Below are 9,393 nucleotides of genomic sequence, written 5' to 3'. Positions count from 1 at the left end.
TTCGTGATAACCTCAAAGCAGCCCAATCCCGTCAGAAGAGCTACTATGATAGTAAGCACCGTGATTTGGCCTTTGAGATCGGAGATCATGTTTACCTCCGTGTCTCTCCTATGAAAGGTACTCGTCGCTTCGGTATCAAAGGGAAGCTTGCCCCCAGATACGTGGGACCTTTCAAGATTGTCAGCAAGAGAGGCGACCTCGCCTATCAACTCGAGCTTCCTTCAAACTTTGCAAATGTTCATGACGTGTTCCATGTCTCTCAGCTTCGAAAGTGCTTCAAGACTCCTGACCGCACTGTCAACTTCGAGGACATTGAGCTCCAAGAAGATCTCTCTTATCGTGAGCACCCAGTTGCTATTCTTGAAGAGACTGAACGCAAGAGTCGCAACAAGTCAATCAAATTTCTCAAAGTCAAGTGGTCAGACCATTCCGACCGTGAAGCTACCTGGGAACGCGAGGATCACCTCCGTTCTGAGTACCCGGCGTTCTTTCAGTCCTAGATCTCGGGATGAGATCCTTTCGTAGTGGTGGAGTGTTGTAACACCCCGGATGTAACTTTCACAATTTTTACTCCAACTCTTGCCATTTCGGCGTTAAGTTAATTTATTTTCTTGGGTTCGGGTCTTTGTCTCTGTGTGTTGTTATCGTTCTCATGCATCTCATATCATGTCATCATGTGCATTGCATTTGCATACGTGTTCGTCTCATGCATTCGAGCATTTTCCCCGTTGTCCGTTTTGCATTCCGGCGCTTCATTATCCTCCGGTGGTCAATTCTACCTTTCTTTCGTGTGTGGGGTTTAAACATTTCCGGATTGGATCGAGATTTGCCAAGCGGCCTTGGTTTACTACCGGTAGACCTCCTGTCAAGTTTCGTATCATTTGGATTTCGTTTGATACTCCAACGGTTAATCGAGGGACCGAAAAGGCCTCGTGTGTGTTGCAGCCCAACACACCTCCAATTTGTCCCAAAACCCACCTAACTCTGCTCCATCATCTAGAGCGTTCGATCATGATCGCATGGCCGAAACCGCACCTCATTTGGACTCTCCTAGCTCCCTCTATGCCTATATAAAGGTCTCTCCCCGAAATTCCGGATCCCCCTCGTCCTCAAACCCTAAAAATCGCCTCCGCGCCAGCCGGACATGTCCGTCCGGGCCGGACGCTTCCGCCGCCACAAACCGGGAGCTGCCACGTGGCGCCCCCGGACCACTTCGCCGCCTCAGCCGCGCGCGGCCCGCTTGGGCCCGTCCCCGGCCCCCACGGGCCCAGCCGCCGCCACCCGCCTCCTCGCGCCCGACCCCGCCCGGCCGAAGCTCCCCGCCGCCCGGCCGCTCCCTGCCGCCGCTCGCCGCCCGGCCGCCGCCGCCTCTCCGCCCAAAGCTCCGCAGCGCCGCCCCGCCGCCCGACGCGTCGCCGGCCGCTGCCCGGCCGCGCCGCCCGGCCTCGTCTCTCCCTCGTCTCCCCGCCGACGAGCCGGCCTCGCCGGAGTTTCAGTCCTCGCCGGTGAACAGTGCAGCGTCGGCGCCTCGGTTCGCGCGCCGAGGAACCCTAGATCTCGGGTTTGATTTTTTTCCAAGTCCCCGGAATTATTCCAGATCCAAGTGCTCATTTTCATAGCTCCGTAACTTTGCATCCGTAGCTCCGATTCATGCAGACAGCATAACAAAATGTTCATCTCAGAGAGTACATCATTTCATTCCATTGCATCATTTTCATTTGAGCTCATCTTGATGCCCGAAATGTTGTTAGAAGGAGGCTACTTGAGATAATTGTCAGATCTGCTACTCCATTTAGACTTTTGTCATTTTTGCCATGATTAATGAGTGCATGATATGCCCTGATGCTCTACATATGTTTTGTTAAGGGTTTTGTCATCTTTCCAGAGGTGCAACCCATGTATTTTTGTGATGTGTGTGGTGACTAGCACAAGCTTGCAACGTGTTGCACTTGTTAATTCTGATTTCAGGGACTTAGCAATTCCACCAAGTCCTTGAGCTGTTTATCTCATGATGCCATATGTTCATGTTGTTTCCTAGTGATCCGTGCCTCTTTTGAGGATGATCAGTAAGGATGTTTTGTTAATATTGTAGTGCTCTATCCATCCATGTCTTTGTTTGCAATTATGGAGCAGCCTAGCTTGAGTCAATCGAGCTCTACTTTTGGTACTTTGTGAATCTGGGCAGATGGTCAACTTGTTTTCAATTTTGCCGATGATGTTGTAGTTGATCCGTGCATGCTATGTTATTGTTCTTGCCATGTCTAGCTTGAATTTTATGCCTTTTTGATGGATGTATGCCTAGCTTGTCATGACTTCCTCTGTAGTGAGTGCATCGAGCTCGTAAACATGCCTACTTGAGTTATGTTTCAGCATGTGTCAGTTTTCACTAAGTCTGAAAACTGATTATGTTTTTGCTATGTTCACATGCTTGCAATTGTATTTTATGTTCCTTTTTGGCTCAAGGTCACTAAGGGACTTTTGTTAAGCTCTTTGAGTAGCTCCATGCGATGCTTTACTTTGCCATGTTCAGGTCCTGTAACATGTAGTTTTGTTGCTCCGAAGAGTGCTACATGATCTGAAATTCCAGACAAGTGTTAATTTCACTAAGTCTGAGATCTCTTTGCCATATGCATTTTTGCCATGCTTGTTTGAACCTGTTAATGGATGAATTGGCCATAGCTCAGTGCTAGACTTTTGTTAAGCATCTTGAATGCATCCCTGCCATGTATTTTTTTGTCATGTTTGGGTGCTTTAGCATGTTCATCTCATTGCATTTAGATGGCTACTTGCTGTAAATCGTGGACCGGTGTCTTATTCGAATCGCTTGCCATTTCCAAACCGTAACTCCGATTCCGGTGTTCTTTATATAGTTTTCAAGCGATTTCATCTCATATTTTCCAGTGGCACACTTGGATTTCCATGTTGAGGCCAGGTTCTTGCATTTCCTGTCATATCTTGCATTTTGCATCCCGCATCGCATCCCGCATAGCATATCATCGTTGCATCATCTTGTTTGGTCCTTGCACGTGGTTGATTGTGTCCTTGTTGCTTGTTTGTCTTGTTGGGTAGAGCCGGGAGACGAGTTCGCTAACGAGGAGCCCGTTGAGTTTGCTTTCGAGGATCCAGTCAACTCTGACAACTGTGGAGGCAAGATGATCATACCCTCGAAATCACTACAATCTTTGCTATGCTAGATTGCTCGCTCTTTTGCTTTGCCAATGCTACGATGCCTACCACTTGTTTGCAAGCCTCCCAAATTGCCATGTAAAACCTCTAACCAACCATGTCCTAGCAAACCGTTGATTGGCTATGTTACCGCTTTGCTCAGCCCCTCTTATAGCGTTGCTAGTTGCAGGTGAAGATTGAAGGCCGTTCCTTGTTGGAACATTTATTTACTTGTTGGGATATCATTATATTGCTATGTTATCTTAATGCCTCTATATACTTGGTAAAGGGTGGAAGGCTCGGCCTCTCGCCTAGTGTTTTGTTCCACTCTTACCGCCCTAGTTTCCGTCATATCGGTGTTATGTTCCCGAATTTTGGGTTCCTTACGCGGTTGGGTTATAATGGGAACCCCTTGATAGTTCGCCTTGATTAAAGCTTTTTCCAGCAATACCCAACATTGTTTTACCATTTGCCACCTAGCCTTTTCTTTCCCTTGGGTTCTGCAGACTCAAGGGTCATCATTATTTTAACCCCCCTGGGCCAGTGCTCCTCTGAGTGTTGGTCCAAACCGTCAGCCGCCGGTGGCTACCAGGGGCAACTCTGGGCTGACCTACTGGAAGTTTGGACAATCTGAGTGTGCCCTGAGAAAGAGATATGTGCAGCTCCTATCGGGATTTGTCGGCACATTCGGGCGGTGTTGCTGGTCTTGTTTTAACCTGTCGAAGTGTCTTGAAGAACCGAGATACCGAGTCTGATCGAAACGTCTTGGGAGGAGGTCTATTCCTTCGTTGACCGTGAGAGCTTGTCATGGGCTAAGTTGGGACTCCCCTGCAGGGATTTGAACTTTCGAAAGCCGTGCCCGCTGTTATGGGAAGATGGGAATTTGTTAATGTCTGGTTGTAGATAACTTGAACCTTAACTTAATTAAAATGAATCAACTGAGTGTGTTACCGTGATGGCCTCTTCTCGGCGGAGTCCGGGAAGTGGACACGGTGTTGGAGTAATGTTTGCGCAGGTTGTTCTCTAGTTTCTCGCTCGCGCTTTGCCTCCTCTTCTCGCTCTCTTTTGCGAATAAGTTAGCCACCATACTTTCTAGTCGCTTGCTGCAGCTCCACATATTTACCTTGCCATACCTATAAGCTTAAATAGTCTTGATCGCGAGGGTGCGAGATTGCTGAATCCCTGTGGCTCACAGATTACTATTACACTAGATGCAGGGCCTGATGATTCCGCTCCAGGAGACGCGCTTGAGCTCAAGTGGGAGTTCGACGAAGACTCTCAACGTTACTATGTTTCCTTTCCCGATGATCAGTAGTGGTGCCTAGTTGGGGTTGATTGGGACCGTGTCGCATGTTGGGTTCTCTTTTATTTTGGCGCCGTAGTCGGGCCATGAGTGTTTGGATGATGTAATGTTATTTATGTACTTGATTGACATGGCGAGTGTAAGCCAACTATGTTATCTCCTATATTACATGGGATGTTGTGAAGATTGCCTAACTTGCGACATATGCCTTCAATGCGATTATGCCTCTAAGTCATGCCTCGACACGTGGGAGATATAGTCGCATCGAGGGTGTTACAATGAGAGAGCTTTATTCATATATAAGCATTCTTAGGATGATCAGCTAAGACACTGTTCACTAGGAAGTGAGGTACCCCGCAAAAAAAGAAGTAGGAAGCGAGGTGTTTCTTCAAGCTAGCTCTCGGCCACATTCAAAGTGCAGCAAGCACGGTTCGCACAAAGATACTCCGCAAGTTTTGCTGACCTTTTTACGTGCTGAATAACAAAAAAAAGAGGAAATATTACCGAGCGCTCCTATTTGTAATAGGATATGAGCCAGAATTAAGCGAGAATTGTGGCGAGTGTTCCATGCAATTAACTTCCATTATCAAATGCGAGAACCCTCGAAGAGAACCAAATGTGTTGAAGATTGCTTTATCACATTTTCAAAATATAATAAGAGTGCAGACGCTCCTCCATTCGGTTCCTAGTACTAGTATAGTACATACCTCTATAGACTATATTAGTAGTACTAGCACTAGTAAACTTTGCTCTTGGCCGTTCTCTTCTTCGGGAAGTGCAACAATAATAGTACTAGTACAGTGTATGCTTCTGGCAATCTGACACCAAATTAACTATTGCACGTCCACTGCCTGAGTGAAGGAGAGCTTGCATTAGTCAAAAGTTTCTCCTTGTCCTGCGAGCCACCGTGCGCAAGCTTCTCCCGTCCTGCAAGCTTCTCCTCATTCCGCAACTTGATGGGACACAACGAAGTAATGCTGTTCCATCCTACCTCCTCTACGGTTAATATGGCTTAATTTCAAACGAGATAAATACACTGTCTGTCACTGTATATTTGTAAAAATACGGTCAGTGGACTTCATAATATGCTCATTCCTCTCAAGATATACATTTTCCGGTGTTTATACGGTCACTAGCTCACCCTGGCTGAGTATGTGTGTGCATGCACGTGTAGGTTGAGCACTTGAGCGTGACCGTGTGTGTTCCATCGTGTGCTCGGACTTGCATGCATTAGGGCGTCGTGCGCATTTTTGCGTTCATGTGTACGTGTGACTGTTGCATACACGTAGGGGGAGTATGTGTAGGGGCCACTAAAGGAGCATTCAAATCACATAGTAAGTTAGTCGGAAGACGCATCCATCATTGCACACTTCAATAAAACGTACACAATATAAAATGGTTGATATGGAGATAAAAAGAAAACCACTATATATACACTAGCAGGAGCCTAAGCTACAAGCCTACTTGCTTGGGTTGCTCTCTTCATAAGCATAGAATGACGGTGGCCATACCGCTGGTCACATATCCGGCCTGATCCCGTAGCTGGGGGAAGGGAACAATGTTCTGCGTAGACACGGTCGACATCGGCGAGGGAGAAAATCCACAGTCGGTGCGTCCCAATCGGGGGTCACCGCGGTATGGGCCGATGCCGTGTCCCAACCGCCCTTCTAGCTATAGCCCGACGTCCGTTTCGAAAATATTAGTGCATGTCAACAAAAATTATACTGGTATCTCTATTCCTTTTCAAAAAAAGCATATAAGATGTTATTTCTTACCCAAAGGATCTTTATATCCAACAAACACAAAATATCCATTCAACTGTTTTGATGTGATGTTGAGGTAATTGCTGCATCGCCAACAAAACCCACCATCTCTTAATCTAAAGTAGACTAAGCTAACCCCTATATTAGCATATTACTAAGATAAACAGAAGGCACTGTAGAATCATTTAGGACATGAGCTTGTCAATCTGAATCTGGAGGGACACCAGCTTAGCCCCGGCCAACAGCATGGGCGGAACTATGAAGTAGGTTAGCTCCGGCACGGTGACGTCACCAGGATCCCTGCTTCTTGTCACCTCCATTTCCACCATTACGGCGTCAGTCCTGCCTTTGGGCTCCCTCGGCGGGCTGTTCGCCCACAGCTTGGCCACGTACTGCGGCAGTGGGGACGCCCTCGATCTAATGTAGACGACCGACACGGCGATAGGTGCGCCAATGTCGAGCACGCCGCCTACCCAAAAAACGCATGGTCGTCCTCCTCCGCGAACGGCAAGAGCTGTGGCTCCGACAGTGGCACTTGCAGCTGGAGCGCCTTGCCGTACTGGATCCTATGCACGGGCATGGGATGCACGGTGCTGATGTGGTGGGAGAACACCGATGGAGGGCCTTCGTAGCCGCAGACAGGCACGGGGCATTTGCAGGGCACGAGCGGACACATGCTCTAGTGATCGGCGAGCTTGTGGTAAGTGACGTAGAGCCCACAGCCTTCGTGCGGGCACTCCACCCTTATCGAGGAGAGGACGACGTCCACCGCCGTGTTCCGCACGTCGAAGCCACCGCCGCGCTCGCACTTCTAGCACTGGCGCTGGTTCCCGGGGCGCTCAACGCGGCAGTCTGCGCAAGCCAGGTGCCCTCCCTTGCACTGCACAAATCAATCGAACAACACATCAATCAAGAAACCTACACCTTGCTCGATTAGCCAAACGGACGAGGTGTATTCGAACCTCATACACAAGAGGCTTCAAGGGGCGCAGGCACAAGGGGTAGTGGAGCAAGGTGAGGTCGATCGAGACCATAGAGGGCTCCATCGTCGGGTCCTGTTCTGTCTGCATGATCTCACCCTCCTCGTGCAAAACCATCTCTCTCTTTATTAGGGCCGGGGCATTACAAAGCTTTACCGTCACATATTCATACTACTTCAAGGTGCATTAAATCAACACATGCAAGTACCAAAAGGAGAGTCACGGCATGCATGCATGCATTGTAATTAACACATCGGTAAAAGCAAATTATTGAAATATATCGAGTGCAGTGCTTTGATGTGTCGCGTTAACTCGTACAAGACCGAGAAGTTTGATTACTACAACACCCTCTCGCCCTAACCGCACCTGCCTTTGGCTGCATGACAGGTGGGCCACCGACCTGTTGGGCCCACCTATCATGGACACAAAGGCACGACCAGTAAGTCAATGAAGCTGCCTCCCTCCCTCGCCCATTTGCGTGGTGGCTGGCAGAACTAGGAGAAGCTTTTTCGTTCGCTACACGCTCTCCCACCCGTACGCGGTGCACATGCAGCAGTTCAATCAGTGTCAGATGGCCAGAAGCATACTGTAGTAGTCCTCCACTACAGTAGTACTCCCGAAGAGGCGAAGAGCCAAGCGCAGCCCGGACGCTCGTGTGGTAGTTTCATGTGTAGAGTAGTCTAGGATAGCGTGTACCATGCCTGTAAGACTAAAATCGTTGGGGTGGGCTCCATGCTCTATTTTTTTGATTAAAATAATTTTTTGGCCCTACCTGTCATCCTGGTGATTCTAGTTTTCACGCTCATTTGTTCAAGATAGGGATATATATATATTTTAATTTGTGGTGGGGTAAATGTTAGAGGTTGCATCAAATGGAGTATTGTACACTACGGGTCTTTCAGCGTCAACTCATACAACGAGGAGAAGCTTGATTTTACTACTACACGCCTTCTCCCCCACCCATGCGCGCGGTGCCTCGCAAACGAGGACATGCTTTTGCTTATAGTACTACAACAAGCTATCCCTGCCGCTCGCGGTGGATGGACATGCCACTAGTAGAAAAACGGTCAAACGTGAAGCACATTAGTGCCGGTTTGAATTAGAGCCGGCACTAATGTGTACATTAGTGCCGGTTCGTGGCGGCGATCAATAGTACCGGTTCGTGGCGAACCTTTAGTACCGGTTCATGCCACGAACCGGTACTAAAGAGGCTGTGTCAGCCTGCGGTCAGGCTATGGCCCCACCATCACCATTTAGTGCCGGTTCGTACCACGAACCGGTACTATTGAGGTTATGGCAAGCTGTTTTTAGTCCCACCTCGCCAAGAGAGAGGCAGTATGAGCGGTTTCTAAGCCGTGAGTGCACAGACAATGACGAAGAGTTGCAATGATCATCTACATGTTGATTAGCTTCAAGCCTTGCGGAATAGCATAGATTGCACTGAGCTATGTGCAGTGCAGTCTACACTATTCCGAAAGGCTTGAAGCAAATTAACCAGCATTGCACCTCTTTTTTATTTTAATAACTTATTTAAACTCCGGACTTCTTTTGTGTTCAGTATGCAGCATTTAAAGCAACGTCATCAATTTCCAACATGTTCTGACATCATTTGTTGTTTTTCGGTCATTTACCTAATTGTTTAGAGAGCTAAATGACCGTGAAATTGAAAATCACTACAAAATGAATCCTGAAAATGTTGAAACTTGGCATGGTATCATCATATCACCCGCATAGCATGCGCGAAAGAGTAGAGAGATCACCGCAAAAACTGGACGCACTTCGTGTACAAACTAGACATACTCTTTCCGAGTATCAGGGTTTCGGACAAGAACTCATCTGTTACAAGGCCAATTCAATGTTTTTTAAACTTATTTGAACTCCGGACTTCTTTTGTGTTTAGTATGCAGCATTTAAAGCGACTTCATTAATTTCCAACATGTTCTGACATCATTTGTTGTTTTTCGGTCATTTACCTAATTGTTTAGAGAGCTAAATGACCGTGAAATTGAAAATCACTACAAAATGAATCCTGAAAATGTTGAAACTTGGCATGGTATCATCATATCACCCACATAGCATGCGCGAAAGAGTAGAGAGGGTCACGGCAAAAACTGGACGCACTTCGTGTACAAACTGGACAAACTCTTTCCGAGTATCAGGGTTTCGGACGAGAACGCATCTG

At 47.7% G+C, this 9,393-nt stretch overlaps 1 pseudogene; it reads right to left on the bottom strand.

Moving 5' to 3' along the window:
* Positions 1-6,416: 6,416 nt before the first annotated feature.
* Positions 6,417-7,619, bottom strand: LOC125517277 (annotated as a pseudogene).
* Positions 7,620-9,393: the final 1,774 nt, after the last annotated feature.

This window comes from Triticum urartu, chromosome 6, assembly GCF_003073215.2.
Source record: "Triticum urartu cultivar G1812 chromosome 6, Tu2.1, whole genome shotgun sequence".
Taxonomy (NCBI): domain Eukaryota; kingdom Viridiplantae; phylum Streptophyta; class Magnoliopsida; order Poales; family Poaceae; genus Triticum; species Triticum urartu.
Note: the sequence above shows the minus strand (reverse complement) of the source record. Positions and strands in the feature narration are given on the sequence as shown.